The sequence below is a fragment of the Odocoileus virginianus genome, chromosome 19 (genome assembly GCF_023699985.2).
Source record: "Odocoileus virginianus isolate 20LAN1187 ecotype Illinois chromosome 19, Ovbor_1.2, whole genome shotgun sequence".
In the NCBI taxonomy this organism is placed as follows: Eukaryota; Metazoa; Chordata; class Mammalia; order Artiodactyla; family Cervidae; genus Odocoileus; species Odocoileus virginianus.
Genome location: NC_069692.1, coordinates 11,909,035 through 11,930,085, shown reverse-complemented (window position 1 = coordinate 11,930,085; position 21,051 = coordinate 11,909,035). Strand labels below are relative to the sequence as shown.

Below are 21,051 nucleotides of genomic sequence, written 5' to 3'. Positions count from 1 at the left end.
TCATGGACTATAGCTGCCAGTCTTCTCCCACAGTGCAGGCAGATTCTTTACCACCTGAACCAAGTATGGGTTACTTGGATTAGATGTGTCTGAATGAAACACATGAGGCTAGGGCGCCACCTTGTGGTTTATTTTCACATTTATAATTTTCAATCTTCCCAGAACTTTTCTATTAATACTAAACAACAACAAAAAAACAACAACCCATTAAAACTACAGCAGCAGAGAGGAATGGAACTTTTAGTCAGTTAAATATTGCTTACATGTCATTATCCCAAAGATTTTATTCAAACATTATCATTCATTCCTTTTTGTTTTTAATATTGAACTGATAGAGAAAAACTGTGTAACATATGTATGTTATAAACAATCAAATGAGAATTAATACTTCTGTACTCGCCACCCAGATCAGCACTGCCAGTACTTAGACTCCTGTGTGCCTGCGCCTCTCACTGAATCCTTTCTCTGTTTTCTCCATTAACCAGGCATACCCACGACCTTGTTTTTATGTTTAGTTTACCATCCATGTACCTATCACCGGGGCTTCCCTGGTGGCCCAATGGTAAAGAGTCTGCTGCAAGGCAGGAGACCTGGGTTCAAACCCTGGGTGGGAAAGATCTCCTGGAGAAGGAAATGGCAACCCACTCTAGTATTCTTGCCTGGAGAATCCCATGGACAGAGGAGTCTGGTAGGCTATAGTCCATGGGGTCAGAAAGAGTTGGACTTAACTGGACGACTAAGCACACATGTATATACATCTCATTAAGCAATAGTTTTCATTTAGCATTTAAAACTTCATATGAAATGATATTCTGTATTGGATTTGCTTTTGGAATTATACAACATTTTTCTGCATTTCATCATGTTGATAAGAGAGGCTGTGCTTCATTTGTTTTCACTACTCTGGAGTATTTCATTGAATGACAATACCACAATATATCTAGATGTTGTACTCTTTTTTTTTAACCTTTTTATTTTCTACTGGAGTATAGTGATTAACAATGTTGTGATAGTTTCTGTTGGAGCATAGTTGATTAACAATGTTGTGATAGTTTCACGCATGTATGGCAAAGGAATTCAGCCAAACATATACTTGTCTCCATTCTCCCCCAAACTCCTCTCTCATCCACGCTGCCACATAACTACTTCTTCTACTCTTGATGGATATTTAGCTTGCTTCCAGTTTGGGTATATTATGATGGCGCTACTGTGGACATTCTAGTATGTATCTTCTGGTGCTCACATGAAGATTTCTCCCAGGGGTTTGAATTGCTAGGTATGAGAACCGCCATACATTTACTAGATAATAAATTATTTTTCACTTACTTCGTTGCACCAATTTATACTCCTACCACTAGTGTATACACATTTCAGTTCAACATCTTTACCAGCACTTAATATTTTTAGATTTTGCTCCATTTTTTTAAAATTTATGGGTATAAACTGAATCTCTTTTCTTTTAATATGCATTTCTTGATGACACAAGAAGTCCATCCTCTTTTCAAAGGTTTTTTGATGACCTGTGTTTATTCTGAAAAGTGCCAGTTTCGATTTTTTGCCTCATTCTTTTGTTTATCCACTCAAGAGTCATTTTAATTGCTACTGTGTGCCAAGTACTGTCATTGTTGAGGATACAAAGATGACTATGATAATCCAAGTCTATGCCCCAACCAGTAATGATCAAGAAGCTGAACAGTTCTGTGAAGACCTACAAGACCTTCTAGAACTAATACCCAAAAAAAGATGTCTTCTTCATTGTAGGGAACTGGGATGTAAAAGTAGGAAGTCAAGAGATACCTGGAATAACAGGTAAATTTGGCCTTGGAGTACAAACTGAAGCAGGGCAAAGGCTAATAGAGTTTTGCCAAGAGAATGCATTGGTCATAGCAAACACCCTTTTCCAACAACACAAGAGAAGACTCTACACATGAGCATTACCAGATGGTCAATACCAAAATCAGATTGATTATATTCTTTGCAGCCAAAGATGGAGAAGCTCTCTACAGTCAGCAAAAACAAGACCAGGAGCTGACTGTGGCTCAGATCATGAACTCCTTATTGCCAAATTCAGACTTAAGTTGAAGAAAGTAGGGAAAACCACTAGACTATTCAGATATGACCTAAATCAAATTTCTTAACAATTATACAGTGGAAGTGACAAATAGATTTAAGGGTTTATATCTGATAGAGTGCTTGAAGAACTATGGATGAAGGTTCATGACATTGTACAAGAGGCAGTGATCAAGACCATCCCCAAGAAAAAGAAATGCAAAAAGGCAAAACGGTTGTCTGACAAGGCCTTATAAATAGCTGAGAAAAGAAAAGAAGCTAAAGACAAAGGAGAAAAGGAAAGATATACCCATGTGGATGCAGAGTTGCAAAGAATATCAAGGAGAGATAAGAAAGCCTTCCTCAGTGATGAGTGCAAAGAAATAGAGGAAAATAATAGAATGGGAAAGTCTAGAGATCTGTTCAAGAAAATTAGAGATACCAAGGGAACTTTTCATGCAAAGATGGGCACAATAAAGGACAGAAATGGTATGGACCTAACAGAAGCAGAAGATATTAAAAAGAGGTGGCAAGAATACACAGAAGAACTATACAAAAAAGATCTTCATGACCCAGATAACTAAAATGGTGTGATCACTCACCTAGAGCCAGACATCCTGGAATGCGAGGTCAAGTGGGCCTTAGGAAGCATCACTATGAACAAAGCTAGTGGAGGTGATGGAATTCCAGTTGAGCTATTTCAAATCCTAAAAGATGATGCTATGAAAGTGCTACACTCAATATGCCAACAAATCTGGAAAACTCAGCAGTGCCTATAGGGCTAGAAAAGGTCAGTTTTCATTCCAATCCCAAAGGAAGGCAATGCCGAAGAATGTTCCTACTACTGCACAATTGCACTCATCTCACACGCTAGCAAAGTAATGCTCAAAATTCTCCAAGCCAGGCTTCAACAGTACATGAAATATGAACTTCCAGATGTTCAAGCCGGATTTAGAAAGGGCAGAGGAACCAGAGATCAAATTGCCAACATCTGCTGGATCATCGAAAAAGCAAGAGAGTTCCAGAAAAACATCTACTTTTGCTTTATTGACTATGCCAAAGCCTTTGACTGTGTGGATCACAACAAACTGTGGAAAATTCTTAAAAAGATGGGAATACCAGACCACCTGACCTGCCTCCTAAGAAATCTATATGCAGGTCAAGAAGCAACAGTCAGAACTGGAGATGAAACAACAGACTGGTTCCAAACCGGGAAAGGAGTATGTCAAGGCTGTATATCGTCACCCTGCTTAATTAACTTATATGCAGAGTACATAATGAGAAACACTGGGATGGATGAAGCACAAGCTGGAATCAAGATTGCAGGGAGAATTATCATAGTAACCTCAAATATGCAGATGACACCACCCTTATGGCAGAAAGTGAAGAACTAAAGAGCCTCTTGATGAAAGTGAAAGAGGAGAGTGAAAAAATTCGGTTAAAGCTCAACATTCAGAAAACTAAGATCATGGCATCTGGTCCCATCACTTCATGGCAAATAGATGGGGAAACAGTGGAAACTGTGACAGACTTTATTTTGGGGGGCTCCAAAATCACTGCAGGTCATGAGTGAAAATTAAAAGACTCCTGCTCCTTGGAAGAAAAGCTATGACCAACCTAGATAGCATATTAAAAAGCAGAGACATTACTTTGCCAACAGAGGTCCATGTAGTCAAAGCTATGGTTTTTCCAGTAGTCATGTATGTATGTGAAAGTTGGATTACAAAGAAAGCTGAGAGCCAAAGTTCAAAAAGCTCAAAAAGTTCAAAAAGCTGATGCTTTTGAACTGTGGTGTTGCTGAAGACTCTTGAGAGTCCCTTGGACAGCAAGGAGATCCAATCAGTCAATCTTAAAGGAAATTAGTCCTGAATATTCATTGGAAGGACTGATGTTGAAGCTGAAACTCCAGTACTTTTGCCACCTGACATGAAGAACCGACTCATTGGAAAAGACCCTGATGCCGGGCAAGATTGAAGGCGGGAGGAAAAGGGGACGGCAGAGGATGAGATGGTTGGATGGCATTACCGACGCAATGGACATGAGTTTGAGTAGGCTCCGGGAGTTGGTGATGGACAGGGAAGCCCTGCGTGCTGCAGTTCGTGGGGTCAAAAAGAATTGGACACGACTGAGCAACTGAAGTGAACTGATGACATAGAGCTTCTCCTCATGAAGCTCCTGACTTGTTATCATTTCATTGCCTTCAAGGATCTAATTAATTATCAAGACCAAGAAAACAACAATAATTTGAAGCACAATTCTGTGATTATCACTTTGAAAGACAGAAGGAAGTATGTTTTATGAACTGTGACTTCAAGGAATTTACAAAGTTGTAACTCACACAGAACAATAGCAAATTACTGGAAGTACTATGTATTATTGTTATATATTATAAAAATTGAGAGAATGTAATGAGCAGAAAAAATAGTTGACCAAGTGTGTCCATAGTTGAAATTTAAATAGCTTTCGCTTTATGTAACTAATGTAAAACCATTTTTTTCTATAGCCTACTCATTAAAGGAGGAAAAAAAAAAAGAACCATTTTTGTTTAAGTCAGTAATAGTGATCTACATGGAGATGTGGCAAATTTAGTTTTAATTAAATAAAAATTAAACGGGAGAAAAAAGCACTTTCACAAATCAATATGTTTATCCAAAAACTGCAAGTACACTGTGTTTGCTATTAAACTTATTTCTTGATAAGATTTCCCCAAGTTTTTAGGGAATTTGGTAGCTTCCAGTAAGCAGCTACTAGGGTTGACTCTCACTAAAGTTGTAATAGGTAGAGTTCAATTATACATTTGAAAGAGAACCTGAAATATCAAATACTTTCTTTTTCTTTCTATGGAACACCCTCCATGAACTACCCTAGCTGTAAAGACTGCTCTAAAAAACAATCCATAGTATGACCAGAAAATCGGTTGTCACTAGAGAATCTTAAAGAATACACGACTTAGGCTGGGCAAATCCAGGTTGGAATCCTGGTTCCCTGACATAATTGTGGACTTTAAGTTACAAACTTTCTAAATTTCCTAAACTACAAACCAAGGATAATTATAAGAATTGATTCTAATATTGTGGATAAAGTGCTTAATTCAGCGTTCAAAACCATAACTTACACAAAATAATAGCAAATTATTAAATGCACTATTATGTTAAATATGTCATAGAAATTCACAGAAATTATTTAGAAATCATCTGAAAGAACACAGTAGCGATAGCCATTATTCAGGATGACTCAGTTGAATTCTTTTTCTACTTTCTGTTCTCAGTGGAAATATAAAGGCGTGATTCATAAAAAAAGAGTATTATGAGGGGTTAGGTTTTAAGTGAAGACCTAGCAACCTACTTCTTGGCTCAACTGATTAGTTAATTCATTCATTTAACACCAACCATATGTCGGGCACTGTACTAGCTGCTGTTGAAAGTCCCCTCACCACCTCCCCACCCTTGGTTATTTTCAGACATCCTTATAATTTTAGAATTTGTCAGCCCAAGTCAAAGTCCATCCTTGGGTGAATGATGATTATTCAAATAAAGCAGTTTGACAGAAATACATCTTTTGGTATACAGCAAATAACTCTTGCTATATTTTCTGCACATTAACTAATTTCTATTCCTTTACCCTTAAGAAACCTCTTCAGATGTGGAGTATTTCTGCAGACAGTCCTTCACCTTTCCCCCACTCTTCAAAAAGCAAGAAATGGGGTAAAATATTCTGTCTCTACAACAGAAACAACGTTGTGCTATGTGTAGGTTGTGTGATGTATTTATTTTTTATTTTTTAATTGGTGGAAAATTGCTTTACAATGTTGTGTTGGTTTCTGGCATATGACAATGTGAATCAGTCACAATTATATATGTATCCCCTTCCTCTGAGCCTCTCTTCCCTCCCCACATCCCAGCCCTCAAGTTCATCAAAGAGCACCAGGCAGGCTCCTTGGATTATATAGCAACTTTCCACTGTTTTACACATGATGATGTATATATGTCAATGCTGCTTACTCGGTTCTCATCACCCCCACCTTCCCCTGCTGTGTCCACACGTCTGTTCTTCACTAGGTTCATCAGTATCATTTGTCAAGGTCCATATATATGTGTTAATATCCAGTACTTGTTTTACTCTTTCTGACTTACTTCACTCTGTATAGGAGGCTTCAGGTTCATCCCCCTCACTACAACTGACTCAACATTTTGTTCTTTTTTATGGCTGAGTAATATTCCATTGTATATAAGTACTACATCTTCTTTATCATTCATCTGTCAATGAACATCTAGGCTGCTTCCATATCCTGGCTATTGTAAATATGTGATATTTTTGTGTCTAAATCACAATATCATGTAGAAAAATTGACAAAAAATAAAATAGGTAAAATGCAATTAAAATGATTCTAACCATAATCAAAGAAAATAAAACTCCATTAAAAAATAAACCAAGCAAGAGAAATGTGTTGTTGCTATAAATGACTACCCTACAATCTCCAGGGTCTTTCTTCTTTGACTTCCTTGACCCTGACTTATCCTGACTCTGCTCATTATTCTCCCCTAGCTAGTCCTGCAAACTCAGCTCTTCTTTTTTGCTGCATTCAGTCTCTTGGTGTGCATCTCCATTCTTAGGGTTCAGTTCTCACTTCAAAGCTGAGTCTCCTCTGAATCTATCATTAAGTAAAAAAAAAAAAAAAAAAATGTCAACCTACGTGCAGGACAGCTTCACTTGAATGACCTTTCCTTAGTCCAAACTTAAAGGCAACTTGACTTCCTGCTGTGCCTCGATCCGAACCAGCACCCTTTCCAAGTTAATAGGCCATAATCAAACCTTAGTCACTTTCTCCTTTGATTCCTACTCAACTGTGCTAGACAGTCTTATTGCCCTTTCTTACCTGTGCCCAGAACAGTGACTGACACCCAGTAAAACGTCCATACGTGCTTGCTAAAGCAATGAATGAATGGATGCCAGTAACTCTGTGAAGCATGCATGGGAGCTAGTAGCAACTTCCATTGTGCAGGCAAAGATCCAGAGGCTCAGAGAAGCTGAGTCACTCTCCCAAGGTAGAGTGAGTGAGTAAATGAAGTCGCTCAGTTGTGTCCGACTCTTTGCAACCCCATGGGCTGTAGCCCACCAGGCTCCTCCTTCCATGGAATTTTCCAGGCAAGAATACTGAAGTGGGTTGCCATTTCCTTCTCCAGGAGATCTTCCCGACCCGGGGATCGAACCCTGTCTCCTGCGTGGCGGGCAGACGCTTTACCATCTGAGCCACCAGGGAATAATCAAGGAACTCAGCTGCTATTGTCAGACAAGATTAATTCAGCCTCTGGCTCCTGAACGAGAGTGTTCTGTGCTTTCCTAAGACCTCTTTGTCTTCTCCGTATCTGCTCTTCTGTGACATCTAGTTATTGCTATGTTTGCTGTTTCTAAGACTAGTTCAGACCTTCAGCATGTGATGCATGTGTGTGCTAGTTGCTTCAGTCGTGTCTGACTTTTTGCGACCCCATGCAGCCCCATGTAGCCCACCAGGCTCCTCCGTCCATGGGATTCTCCAGGCAAGAGTGCTGGAGTGCATTGCCCCGCCCTTCTCCAAAGGATCTTCCCAACCCAGGGATCGAACTTGTGTCTCTTAGTCTCCTGCATTGCCAGGCAGGTTCTTTACCGCTAGTGTCACCTGGAAAGCCCCATTTAAAGCGATGGCCACCTAGACAGACTTACTGCCTATGGTCTGGCTTCCATTGGTCTATTCAGCACCCAGCAGCCATGTCTCACCACCCATCTTTGCTTAATTTCCTTGATATTCTCCTTGACATTTCCAACCTTTTTGCAATATCCTATTCTCTTCATTGCTACTTCCTTCTTAAATTTCTCTGATCTGCTTATAAACTCTCTTACTGCTCTTTTGCTGTTTCCTTCATAGTTATTCTACTTCTTTCCATTCTCCTATAATGTATTTTCACTTGGTTCATTCCTTGGTCTTCTGTCCTTTTTATAGATTCTCTTTTTGAAAGAGAGCCCGTATCTTCTCAAACTTCTAAGCTAATAGCTCCAAAATCCCTTACCTTCCTAAGTGCCATCCTGTTTTTCCAACCACTATTTAGCTGTGCTGCCTCTATTGGGATCAAACTGAACTTTGATCCCAATTGGGATCAAACTCTCCTGAGTCTGTTTCCCCATCTCAACCTTCTAATCACATTTCAGGCCACTCCAATTTTATTTATTTATTTATTTTTCACTCCAATTTTGTTAACCACACAGAACACAACTTCCAGAGCCATCACTGCTTCTTCCCTATTATTCTTAAGCTTTTCTGTCCTATCAAATACCTAGGCTTCTTGCATTCCCTTTGCGACTCTGTAGCTTGTCTTCAGGTCCTCCATAATGTGGCTACACTAACCTGCCTGAGCTGGACCTGCACTGTTCCCTGGCCCAGGTGCCCTGCTATAGCCAGCCTGGTGCAGCCACCCTTGGTGTAGATGCCAGGCTTTGGACCTCCTAAGGTTAAATGCTCCCTTTCTCAGGCTTTCCAGATCCTAACAGCCTCTAGGTTATTTGGTGAACCAGTTTTCAGTTCTATTTTCATTCTCATATCCACTTCCTTCTCCCTTTCCTCACCACGTACTTCAATTATTTGAAGTACCTTTGTTGTTTAGTCACTAAGTCCTGTCCCACTCTTTTGCGACCCCATGGACTCTAGCCTTCCAGGCTCCTCTATCCATGAGATTTCCAAGGCAAGAATACTGGAGTGGGTTGCCACTTCCTTCTCCAGGCAATCTTCCCGACCCAGGGACGGAACCTGTGTTTTCTGCATTGGCAGCTGGGTTCTTTACCACTGAGCCACACCACATAATGAACTGTTGAGAAATGGTGCCTTTTTTGGTTGTTAATGGCAACAATAATAACAAATATATTTGTGTCTTAAATCCTTCATGAAACACTCCTTAAACCCTTCTGCTTTTTCCAACCCCTGGGCCATTAATAAACATTTTCCTCTTCCAAACCAGTCTCAGCACAGATTAAAGTTAAGTAAGACAAAGCCATAGGAGCTGTAATCAAGCTCTTAGTTTATTTCTATGCTACTGTGAAACTTCAGGCTTAACATGAAATGGTTAAAAAAAACACACACACAGTAGCTTAAAAAATAGCAAAGGTTAGAATGATTTTGAAATTTCTAGATTAAAGAAATGTAATGTCTATATATTAATATCACCATTTTATCTTCTTTTTGATGCCAACATTTCCATATTTTCTTTTGAGGAAGCTGCAAGAGTCTTTCTTTGCCTATATGATAAATCTACAGGGAACTAACACACTGGATGCAAGAAATTTGCCATATTTGTGCTAATGTCTTTGAGAAAAGTTAAAATACAACAGGTAAAATAATTAACCATAATGGTTAGGTAGAAGAATGGTAAGAGAAAATATAAAGTAATTACTTGTTAATTAACCAACAACATACCTCAAAAATTAGATTCATAATGGAGAACAGGATAAGAACAATGCAACTATATGCAATCTACAAAACACATAATCCAAATATATGAAACGTGACTCTTAGTATGATTTATAATAGATAGAATCCCTCCTAAAATTATTTTCCTCCTCTTCTTAGTCAAAGGAAACTCCATATGCACAAGGCTCAATAAATTAATGTTTGTATACACATCCAAATTATCTTCCAAAGCTGGAAAATGCAATTTTATAAGTGGCTCAAGTTGTATTTAGAGTATTTTAGAATTAGAGATTACTTTGTTGTTTGATTGCAATTATCTGTTAAAAGGTATGGTGTATTTTAAGTCTTAGGTTTAGTAATATTAAAAAAGAAACGAATTGAATTTTTATAATGGAAAAAAAAAATCGGTAACAACCATAGCGGGAGAAAAATCAGTAACTCGGAACAGCAATAATGGGGGGGGGGGGGGGGGGGGGGGGTGCCGCTCGACTGCAAGCAAGAAAACAACTGTTTCCCTGACCGGGAATCGAACCCGGGCCGCGGCGGTGAGAGCGCCGAATCCTAACCACTAGACCACCAGGGAGCTTGTATAAGTTTTCTCACCAAGGCTTATTTGGTTCTGTAAAAGTCTCTACGTAAACTGGACCAATGGCGGGTAAGCTTGTTGACTCTAAACCCTGCCTACTTCTTTCCGGTTTTGGATTTCAGTCTCTCAAACTCTGAGAAATTCTCGGCGCTCTCAGGCTAGCTCCGCGACGGCACCCAGGGGGACCTGCTGGAGCCTCCAAATCGAATCCTGTTCTGACTGCCACGCTGCAGAAGACGTCCTGGGATTGGATCCAAATTACGTGACGTGTAAATATCTATACCTGGACAATGTTAAAAGGACTGCCCAGAACCGTGTATTTGCTTTATTATTTTCTCAGTCATTTAGCTGCTCCTTCTAAATCTAACCTCTTTCGGTATATGTCTTTCTGTCTTTCCTTCTCACGCAGTTGTTAAAATCCCACGAAACTTTTTACGAAATCGAGCGTTTGATTGCCCCGAGCAGAGAGCGTTTCCCGGTATAGAGCTCGGTGCCACCCTGCACACGACCTTTCGGTGTCAACGTGGACGATGAAGGGCTTCGTGGCCTTTTAGGACGCGACTGTTTTATTTACTGGGGAGTCAGATTACCGAAGCTAGGACGGCTGCGGGTATCTTGCTTAGTGAAGAAACCCGGGCCTGTGCACTATTATCTGGGCAGTTGCTTCACTTCTTATGTCGAGAAAAGGCCAGGGAATGATGCAATTACCAAAGGAATCAAGAAACCTTTCAGCCCAGCCTCAGTTCAGAATTCCTCATGAAATAGGAGCAGAAGGCAATAGCATGTAACTCAGCTTTGAAAATGCCGACCGTTCAGTTGGACTGATGTAACCCTAGAGACCCCGCTCCGCTGCAAGATGGAAGGAGGCTTAAGTAAAACAGATATAAATTTGTAATGAACTTGCTCGCAACATCCGGCGCCACTGTGAATTACAGCCTTCGTCCATCACCGTAGACTTTAGGATATTTTTCTTGTTTTCAGCAATTCAGAAATGGAGTTTAGATTCTTGATAAAATTTGTCAAAAATTATCTAATAATACGCAAACAGGAAGATTAAAGTGACTTAATAAGTGAAGATGGAAACATCACCAGAAGAAATTTCTAAACGTAATTGCTATATTTTAGATGGGACCCACACTCCTTTCATGTATCAAGAAATTTTTCGGAAATCGGGCGCTGTACGTGGAGCTCTTACTTCTGAATTGGGGATTTTCAGAGTTTACATGAAAAGTATCTGGTTTTGGATAAAAAGATAAAGCAGTTATTACTTTTAGAATAATTTTAAGTTGTAATAGGTTTGGTCCCAATCTTGTACAAAGTGTTGGAAAAAGCACAGCAAGAAACATCATCCCTCTTTCATCTTGTAATCACTCTTCACGTTTTCTGTCCAGAGCTGACCATTGTTAACAGTTTCTTCTGTATACTGGAAATCGTCTGTGCTATTTTAAATTGTTTTTATTTTCTATTTCCTAGAAATATCTATTTCTTTTTCCTCAAACTTTTTATCTTGAAATATTCCAAACCTACAGAAAACTGCAAGTATAGAGCAATGAACACACATATACCCTTCATCCATCTTGGGCTAATTTAGTAGTACCAGCATCCACTGTGTGACTTGTGCGCTGAAATGTGGCTAGTAAGAGTTGAGGTGTTCTATAGTTGTTGAATCAATACTGGATTTTTAAGCCTTTGTATGGAAAAAAATGTAAAAACTCATTAATAGTTGAGTACATCTTAAATGCGTATTGAATATATGAATTAAAATATTATTAAAACTTAAATTATTAATATTAATTTCTCTTTATTTTTGTTTTTAATGTAGCTGATGGAATATTTAAAATTATACCTATAGCCTGCATTATATTCTAATTTATACTACTAATCTAGATTCAACAGTTGTCAATATTTTGCCGGAGAAGGCAATGGCACCCCACTCCAGTCCTCTTGCCTGGAAAATCCCATGGACGGAGGAGCCTGGTGGGCTGCAGTCCATGGGGTCGCTAAGAGTGCTGCAGGACTGAGCGACTTCACTTTCACTTTTCACTTTCATGCATTGGAGAAGGAAATGGCAACCCACTACCGTGTTCTTGCCTGGAGAATCTAAGGAATGGGGGAGCCTGGTGGGCTGCCGTCTATGGGGTTGCACAGAGTTGGACACGACTGAAGTGACTTGGCAGCAGCAGGAGCAATATTTTGCCATGTTTACTTTCTGTTGATCTTTTTTCTGAACCATTTGAGGGTAGTTGCAGACACCACGACACTTTACTTTGAAATACTATACCTAAGAACAAGAAATACAATTATCACACTTGGGGAATTTGAATTTTATACAATATTTTTTATACCATTGATAGTGAAATTTTCCAATTGTGTGACACCAGTTATATTTTTCTGTTTTTATCCAGGATCCACTCAAGGATTATACGTTGTATTTGTCTTGTTTCTGTAGTCTTCTTCCTTTAATCTGAAACAATTCCCCGATTTTTTTTTTTTTTTTTTTTTACAGCACTGAATAGTGGAGGCCAGTTGCTTCAGAAAGTTCTTCAGTTTAGACAAGTATTTCTTTTGTCAGGAAACTACCTTAAGTGATATGTTATTCTCAGTATGTTACAGCATAATTCAAATAATGCTGATGCGTTATCTCTAATGGTAAGTGTGGTAGGCAGGATAATGAACCCCAGGGAGATGTCCCTGTCCTAAGCTCCAGAACACAGACATTACTTCATGTGACAGTAGGGATTTTGCAGGTGTGATTAAATTAAGGAATTTGTGAGAGAGGGAGAGAGGAGACTATCCTGGATTTTACCTGGGTGGGCCCAGAATCATCACAGGGGTCCTTTTAAGTCCAGAAGTACTTTTAAATTCCAGTGATGTGATCCCAAGAAGACTCTACCAGCCTTTACTGGCTTTGAAAATGGAGGAAGAGGCCCATGAGCTAAGGAATGCAAGGGGCCTCTAGAAGCTGAAGAAGGCAAGGGAAAGGTTCTCCCACAGAGCTTCCGGAAAGAAACAGCTTTGCCAACAAACACCTGGATTTTAGCCTAGTGAGACCCATGTCAGAATTCCGGACTCCAGAACCATAAGATAATATATTTGTGTTGTTGTAAGCCAGGAAGTTTGTGGTGATTTTTTCACAGTGCCAATAGGAAACAAACACAGTAAGTTGGATCATTTGGTGAAGGTGTGTGCTATATTTCTCTATTGTAAAGTTACCCTTGACACTTGTAATTAACAAATATTAAAAAAAAAAAGTAAACATCAGCCATGGAAGTAATACTTTGAAAATGTATGAAATTTCTCTTCCCCTGCAAAATCTCACCCTTGGCTTTAGCATCCACTAATGATCCTTGCATGAATCAGTTACTACTGTGGTGACGGCAAAACAGTGTTATTTTATCATTCTCATGTCAAGAACTTTGCTTTCTCTCCTCTGTCTTTTTGTTGTTTATTTTTAAAATAACAGTTTGGACTCACATTCTGTTTTTTATTTTTGTGTTTTTAGTCAATGTGTTATAATCTCCTGCTGTCGTTATTCACTTAATAATTGTCCCAAATATGGCCACAATGAGTCCCTTTAAACTTTCTCCTGTATTTTCAACATGTTCCTGTAAATTTTTTAGCATTTATTTGCTTTCTGACATAAGGTAGTTCAGGTACACCCAATACTTTGTAAATGATTTGGAATATTAACGTCTTTTTTTTTTTTTTTTTCGGTTCTTCATTGCTTTATTAACATCAACTTTAGTATCGTCAGTAGATGAGTACAATTGAGCTAACAGTTTGGTTTGGTCACTGGGTAAATAAGACACTCCTGAGATCTCACCAGAGAGCACAGTGTGGTCAGACCTAGTCGTGTCCTCTCTTCACAGAACAGTCAATTCCAACAGCACAGGACATCCTAAGAACTTTCACCGCTGCTCCACAGCCTCTGTGCACGGGAGAGGAGGGATGAAGGCAAACACCAGAGGAAATTCCACACCAACTGCAGTCACACAGTACCTGGAAGGCTACAGGTAGGATAGCAGCACCTGACCTCATGCACGGGCCATCAGTGGGCAGCATGGTGGTATAATGCTGCCCAACTTGGGTGACTGCAGTCTACAATTCAATTCACATTTTTTTTAACTTATGAGGAAAATGCACACATTTAAGAAACTGTTACCTTATGTTGGTCTCTACCCCATTATCTCTAGTCTCATCAGAAAACTTGCTATTAGATGGTTGTTTTGTTAGCTATTCTGTCACTTCAAACTTTCTCTTATAATCCACTTTAATGATTCAAAGGTTAAGAGTTATACATGTATATGTAGTTATGGCTTAACAAGAAAGCAGTTAACTTGCATTGTTTTTAAAAAGAATAAAGCACAATAGCATAGATTTAAGTGATCATCTGGCAACAAGCATAAACATAAGGTAAGGTAAACAGGCCAGTCTGTTGGTCAAAGCCAACAGCTAAGCTATTGCATTAAAATGTGTTCCACAGCCAATATGATGTGTTTGGAACTGATTCCAAACATATCCAGCAGATCACTGGGCTTCCCGCTCCGAGGGACCCCTGACACTGCCAGCTGATGGACCACGATGTCAGGCTCCACGGAGACGGCTGCACAGACGGCCTCCCCGATGCCACCTTCTGGGTAGTGATCCTCCACTGTGATAATCTGGCCACCTGTGGCTTTTGCATTGGAGATGATGGTGGCAGCATCCAGAGGTTTAATAGTAAACAGGTCAATGACACGGATAGAAATATCTTGCTTGGAAAGATCATCAGCGGCAGCTAAGGCTTCGTGCAAAGTAATTCCAGCTCCAACAACTGTAATCTTGTCATTCACACTTTGACGGATGACCTTGGCCTGTCCAATCTCAAAGCTTTCTTGTGGGGTGTAAATAATTGCAGTTTCTGGCCAACTGGTTCGAATGTAGCACATCCCCTCGGGTTGAAGTCCTGGAAGAGGCCCTTCAGGTTCATGGCAGAGAACTCACCGCGGCGTCCTCCTCCTTTCCCCCGCCCCCCCTCGCAGCGCGGTCTGCGCGTTACAGCGGGTACATGGTGCCAGCGCTGGCCGCGTAACCGTCGCCGCCGCCGCCGCCTCCTGGAATATTAACATCTTTAATGCTTATATCTTTTTAAACTTCCTTCCTTGTTTAAATTTTTACATAAGAATGGGCATCCTCTACATACTTTTCTCTAACCTTTTTATCAATTTCTTTGAAAGGTGTCCATTCTTTGCATAGTTTTTTGATTATTTTATTAACTATTGTATTCCATTGTATAGATATTTTATCAAAGCAGTTTTATATCATTGGCCATTTAGATTATTTTCAACTTATTGCTATTAAAGTACTACAGCAAATAACCTTGGCCTGATGTAATTTGGCATTTATTTTTTACTGATTAATTGACCCACAAATGACTTACCTTATAGAGTGCCAATTTCTAGCTGGAAAATGTTATATATTGGAAAAAAATCATGGTATCCAGTTCAAATTCAGTTCTAGTTATAATTTATGGACAACTCAATTTTTCAGTTTGATTTCAAACTGATTCAGCTATTCTTTTTCTGTTCATTAATTTGTTGATTTGCTGAACACATATTTACTGATGGTCTAATATATGTTAGTCACTATGTTAGGCACAGGATGCCTGATCTTGAAGTTTAGTCTGTCAGGGTTCAAGAAAACAAGCAATTATGGTTAGTAGAGTAGTAGATAGTATTGATAAAAGAAACATTTGACTGTACTTCAGTTTAATAAGTTCATTTAATAGATCATCAATGCACCATTTATCACACATATTTTGCTGATAGGAATGTAAAATGGTACAACCACTTTGGAAAATAGCTTGGCAGTTTCTTATAAAACTAAGTATGCACATAATATAATGACCCAGTCAGTTGTACCCTTAGGCACTTATACCAGAAAAGTGAAATCTTAGGTTCACATAAAATCTGCACACAAGTGTTTATAGCAGCTTTATTCATAATAACCTAAAACTGAAAACAAATGAAACATCCTTCAGTGGGTGAATGGTTAAACTGTGGTACACCCACACAGTGAAATATTTATTTAAAAAAAGAAAAATGATATATGTAACAACTTGATCTCAAGAGAATTATGCTGAATGGAAAAAAAAGACAATATAAAAGGTTATATACTATAAATTCCATTTATATAGAATTTTTGAAAGTATATATAGATGGGAACAGATTAGTGATTTACAGGAATTAGATATGATGGGGAGGAAGATGGAGGTGATAGTAAAGGGCAGGTGTGGTACCTTTGTGGGAATGATAGACTGGTCCTATATCTTATTGTGGTGGTGGTAGAAGGATCTGTACCGATGATAAAATTGCATAGAAATCACACACACATACATAAACACACAGAGGCAATGAGCTCTAAAGATTAAACCAGCGCCATTTTCTGGTTTTCATATAGTACTGTAGTTACCTAAGATGTTATCATTGGGGGATAAACAGGGGAAAACCTGGGCCTTACCTGTACATTTTTTTGAAACTTTTTATGAATCTCTAATTATTTCCTTTGAAAAACTCCCTTTTCAGCTTGAAAAAAGTGAAAGTATTACTTGCTTAGTCGTGGCTGACTCTTTATGACCCCGTGGATTATGGGGATTATGGGGTCTCCTCTGTCCATGGAATCCTCCAGGCAAGAATACTGGGGTGGGTGGCTATTCCATTCTCCAGGGTATCTTCCCAACCCAGGGATGGAACCCAGGTCTATTGCACTGCAGGAAGATTCTTTAGCATCTGAGCCACCAGGGAAGTCCCCCTTTTAGCTTACCACACTGTAAATTTCTTTGACTCAAATAAGTCCAAACACCAGTTACCACTTAACATCACTTTGAGTTTAGGGATTCATTTCAGAATTTTCAATTATATCTTTACTAATTATCTTAGCACTATGTTATTTAAGTTTTTCAGAAATTACTGAAAATATAATGAATTCTTTTATTTGGGCTTATTCTAAATAATCAGCCATAATTTCTGCTCGCTAACAGGCACCCAGACAATTCATTCCTATGTATGTCAGTATTTCTTTCTCAATGCGCTCTGGCAGGCTCTTCCTCTTTTAAAATGACAAAATTTCCCTCTCCTCTTTAGACACGATTTCTACCTCCTCTTTATAACAGGGTGAGAGAAGCCCTGAACCTAGGCCAACCCACAAAAGAAGCTGCATCCTCTTCAAAACTCAAGATGGTTATGTATAATGTTCTGGACCAATGACCCCAGTTGTGAAAAAGAGCCACCGCCTTCAACACTGTTAAACAGTGAACTCTAATCTGCATCTTTAGGGGCAAGTTAACTTTCCAACAGACCTCCCAGAGGTAGTATTTCCCTCCTACGGAACTCCTGTGTCTCAGCCAAATGTGTGAAAGCAGGTATGTTTTTCTCTTTGTGCTAGAAAAAGCAGGATTGGTTTAACCACTAGAGAATGAACTGTCTTAGTGCTGGTAGATTAAATTTACTACCCAGTAAAAAAAATCTCTTCAACTCCTTTCCAGAGAATACTCCCAAAGGAGTTTCAGTTCTTTCTGTGGTTGTGAGCTCATTACTTACCCGGGGGTTTTCATTTTGACAAAGTGCTGCAGCAGTATTTGCCTATGTTTCTGGAATTCCCGTTTCATGAGAGGTTACTAGTATTGTGGTCAGAAACAGACACACTGGTCATACTTCATTACAAAACTATTCTTGGATAGCTATATCAGAAATTCAGAACACATTTGCAGTAATGGTTGCTATTGTTTGGTGATGTTCCCTTAGCTCGGGAGTTCCTGCTCACTCCTCTGGAAAGTCCCTTGGGAGAACACCTCATGCCTGAACTCTGGGGTCCAGTCGCCTCCTACTATCCCATTCCTACCCTGAGGGGCAAAAAAGAGGCGGGCAAGTGACTCTCTTTTCTTCTTTAAGGGCTGAAGAAATCTCTGCTTCTATCTGCCCCAAAGTCTCATCATTTAGGGTTCTTTACCCCAGGAAAAGCGACATGACAGTTCTACCTAAATTGTTCTATAGTGGCCTCTACCCTGCAATAGAGATGAAAAAGTCTGCTTTCATATTTAATAGAGGCCCTCAAAGACATAAAATCAGTGTTGCCTTATAATTTCTCATCAATTCAGTGTTTACCAAGCACATTCTATTACCCAAGTACAGTGAGGAGTGCTAAGGGTATAATTAAAAAAACAACAAAAAAACTTTCTTATAATAATGTATATTGCTGTAAAAATACCTTTCATGGAAGTCATATTCTAGAATTTAGCCTAAACCTCATTCATGGATTATCTCATGTAATTCCTATTGTTTTTGTTGTTTAGTTGCTAAATTGCGTCCAACTCTGGACTGCGAGGAGATCCAACCAGTCAATCCTAAAGGAAATCAGTCCTGAATATCCATTGGAAGGACTGATGCTGAAGCTTAAACTCCCAATACTTTGGCCACCTGATGCGAAGAACTGACTCATTGGGAAAGACCCTGATGCTGGGAAAGATTGAAGGCGGGAGGAGAAGGGGCGACAGAGGATGGTTGGGTGGCATCACTGACGTGATGGATGTGAGTTTGAGTAGGCTCTGGGAGTTGGTGATGGACAGGGAAGCCTGGCGTGCTGTCGTCCTTGGGGTCGCAAAGAGTCGGACACGACTGAGCGGCTGAACTGAACCTGTGACTCAGCGGAATGTAGCCCATCAGGTTCTCTTGTCCATGGATTTGCCAGACAAGAATACTGGAGTGGGTTGCCATTTCCTTCTGCAGGGTGTTTTCCTGACCCAGGGATTGAACCTGCTTCTCCTGCATTGACAGGCGGATTCTTTACCACTGAGCCACCTGGGAAGCCCTTAATCCCTATGTGTGCTGTGCTGTGCTTAGAAGCTCGGTCGTTCCCAACTCTTTGTAACTCCATGGGCTGTAGTCTGCCAGACTCCTCTGTCCATGGGGATTCTCCAGGCAAGAACACTGGAGTGGGTTGCCATGCCCTCCTCCAGCAGATCTTCCCAACCCAGGGATTAAACCCAGGTCTCCCACATTGCAGGTGGATTCTTTACCATCTGAGCCACCAGGGGAGCCTTATATCAATCCTGATATTTAGTACTAGTATCATCTGTCTTTTACAGATTAACAACAACAGAGGTTAAATTATTTACTCAAGGTCAGCATGTGATGGAGTTGAAGTCTGAAGCCAGAGTCTGAACTCTTGGAGATTACCCTGTTAAGAAGTACACATTCTACTGAGGTTTGATTTGTACCGTACTAAGATTTCCCAAATAAGTTTATATACTATATCTTTTATCTCAATTAAAATTTCACTCTCTACTTAGAGCAGTGGTGTCCAAAAGGATTTTTTGAAATAACGGAAATTTCTATTCTCTGCTGTCCAGTGAGTCGTCTCTAGCCATGCGTGGCTCTTTAGCACTTGAAATGTGGCTAGTGGAATGAAAAACTACATTTTAAATTTAGTTTAAACTTAAATAGGCACATGTGGCTGGTGGGCACTGTATGACACAGCACAGATCTAGAGCATAAGGAAATGGTTTATTTCTTTGGATTTCTCTGTAAAGACAAGGCTTAGGCAAATCAATAAATATCAAGTAAATGAAAAAGAATGAACAATAGTTAAGGGGGAATTTTCTCCCTCTTTAAAGGGCAGAAGTCTTTATTCTACCAAGACTTTCACTGTAATAACATGTTATAATAAGCATGTGATATAGCCTATAATACTTCTAGAGCAGTTCATGAAGATAGTAAAGAGGATCCTTAAATTAGAAGCAATGTTTTTGAAAAGCTGAGAAACATTTTATAATTGATGGTTAGTACTTTTAAAATGTTTTTCTAATAAAAAAGATCACTGCTTAATTTTTTTCTTGACAAAATCTGGGGTCCATAGAGAGAAAAACAAAAGGGGACTCTTGGTGGAAGGATGGAAACAGTCCAGAATTGCACTCACGGGACATTTCCTGCACAAACTACAATCTAAAGCAGACCTCTTTACAAATGTTGTTAAGAGTAAGCAACTGCCAAACCTCACAAGGTGACTTCATTTTTTCACTTATTCACCACATATATACAAATGTTAGTCAAGTCGTTCTGAATATGGGGCAAAATGTCATGAATAATAACAGGTACTTTTGAAAATAAAATCGGGCTGTAGATCAAATCAGAGTCTCTGGATGTGACCAAGTCTTGCGGCCTGTGTTTCCTGACCCATACACAACGCAGCTCCTACCCCGCTGGATGTCTGCTTACCCAGAAGAATTCATCTCAAAAATTTTATCATGATTTTATCACAGCTTGTATTGCTATGGAACGTGTCTTTGCCAGTTTTTACATTAATCTTAGATTTCAAAAACATCAAAGAAGTGTGAGAGCCTCTCCCTTTCTCTGGAGGTCCCAAACCACGTTCTTCTGATTCAATGAAATCAGCTCTTTAAATTGCAGGAGCCTTGTTTCCCTTTGGAAATCGTTTACAAATAACATAATGCCTAAAGGAAAAAAAAAAAGGAAAATTTCCAATTCCTCACATTCAAACCAAAAAGATGTAGACCCGAGGTCCAGTTTTATACATGCTCAGTGCAGAATTGGGTAATTATTCCATATTTTTCAAGACAGTATAAAGTGACCAGTTGCAACTGAAATTCCAAACCATCTCTGTGAAATGCTTCGCTTGTCTTTCCAGGAGAGGCTGTTACAGCATAAGCAGCAAGAAGGCCGCTATCTCTTGGGCCTGTGTGTCTGGCCTCTGACACACCAATGTTATCGCACCAGCTGCAGGCTCCACCATTAAGTCTTTTCCTTACGTAAGGGTCAACTTCACGGCCAAATCCTCCCAGTCATCTTGCGGTGCTTGTCATGGGACCTTAGAAGGAACAGATGCCCAGCGGGGATGGGAAGCTCACAGGCACCGGCCCGCAGCTGATGCCAAGCTTCCCAACCCAGGCTCCCTCGGATCTGTGCCAAGAGTCAGCCTGGAGGGCTCA

The 21,051-nt window shown here is 39.6% G+C and overlaps 1 long non-coding RNA gene and 1 other non-coding gene across 2 annotated transcripts; one reads left to right on the top strand and one right to left on the bottom strand.

Annotated features, from left to right (window-relative positions):
- Nucleotides 1-9,995: 9,995 nt before the first annotated feature.
- TRNAE-CUC (transfer RNA glutamic acid (anticodon CUC)) lies at nt 9,996-10,067 on the bottom strand. The gene has a single exon. It is a non-coding gene; the product is annotated as a tRNA-Glu (tRNA).
- A 98-nt stretch (nt 10,068-10,165) lies between these two features.
- LOC139029687 (uncharacterized) lies at nt 10,166-20,231 on the top strand. The gene is made up of 4 exons (XR_011481882.1): nt 10,166-11,248; nt 13,940-14,083; nt 17,221-17,469; nt 18,400-20,231. It is a non-coding gene; the product is annotated as an uncharacterized lncRNA (long non-coding RNA).
- The last annotated feature ends 820 nt before the right edge of the window (nt 20,232-21,051 follow it).